This window comes from Schistocerca piceifrons, unplaced genomic scaffold (genome assembly GCF_021461385.2).
Source record: "Schistocerca piceifrons isolate TAMUIC-IGC-003096 unplaced genomic scaffold, iqSchPice1.1 HiC_scaffold_2513, whole genome shotgun sequence".
Lineage (NCBI taxonomy): Eukaryota > Metazoa > Arthropoda > Insecta > Orthoptera > Acrididae > Schistocerca > Schistocerca piceifrons.
This window is the reverse complement of record NW_025728458.1, coordinates 747,254-748,677: the sequence shown is the minus strand read 5'-3', so window position 1 is coordinate 748,677 and position 1,424 is coordinate 747,254.

Genomic DNA, 1,424 nt, shown 5'->3' with positions numbered 1-1,424 from the left:
CCTGGTTCCTTCTCTCCCTTTTCCTACTCTTAAATTCCAGTCACCCATGACTAGTAAATTTTCATCTCCCTTCACTACCTGAATAATTTCTTTTATCTCCTCATACATTTCATCAATTTCTTTGTCATCTGCAGAGCTAGTTGGCATATAAACTTGTACTACTGTAGTAGGCATGGGCTTCGTGTTTATCTTGGCCACAATAATGCATTCACTATACTGTTTGTAGTAGCTTACCCATACTTCTAATTTTTTAGTCATTATTAAACCTACTCCTGCATTACTCCTATTTGATTTTGTATTTATAACCCTGTATTTGCCTGACCAAAAGTCTTGTTCCTCCTGCCACCGAACTTCCCTCATTCCCACTATACCTAACTTTAACTTATTCATTTCCCTTTTTAAATTTTCTAACCTACCTGCCCGATTAATGGATCTGACATTCCACACTCAGATCCGTAGAACGCCAGTTTTCTTTCTCCTGATAATGATGTCCTCTAGAGTAGTCCCCGCCCGGAGATCCGAATGGGGGACTATTTTACCTCCGGAATATTTTACCCAAGAGAACGCCATCATCATTTAATCATCCAGTAAAGCTGCATGCCCTCGGGAAAAATTACAGCTGTAGTTTCCCCTTGCTTTCAGCCGTTCGCAGTACCAGAACAGCAAGGCCATTTTGTCTGGTGTTACAAGACCAGATCAGTTAATCATCCAGACTGTTGCCCCTGCAACTACTGAAAAGGCTGATGCCCCTCTTCAGGAACCACACGTTTGTCTGGCCTCTCAACAGATACCCTTCCATTGTGGTTGCACCTACGGTATGGCTATCTGTATCATTGAGGCACGCAAACCTCCCCACCAACGATAAGGTCCATGGTTCAAGGGGGGGGGAGGCTGTCGTAGGCTTGTTTAAAGTCAATATAAATTTTATGTTCATAACATTTTTCAAGTATTATGTGCAATGTGAATATTTGGTCAGTTGTTGACCTATTTCTTCTAAAGCCACTCTGATAGTCTCCAACTCTCTCTTCCACATATGGAGTAAGCATGCTGGTTAGAATCTTGGAGAAAACTTTATATGTAATATTTAGTTAGGAGATTCCTCGATAGTTCCGGCAGTTTAATTTATCTCCTTTTTTATGTAGAAGGCACATTATAGCAGTTTTCCACTCCTTTGGCATGCTCTCCTCTTGCCAGATATTCAGGATTATTGTCAATTGTTTTCCACAGCGTTTCCCCACCATACTTGAGAAATTCGGCCTGGATCTGCTCAGTTGGTCGAGCAATGGTAGCATATGTTTTCTTTCCCATGTCAACCACATCATCTGTTTGACACTGCCTGAAACTAAACCAGGCTTATCCAAATCAAGTAGGGTACTTTCATGTGGTCCTGCTAAAGTAGTACCTACAGGCATTTATCTCCATCT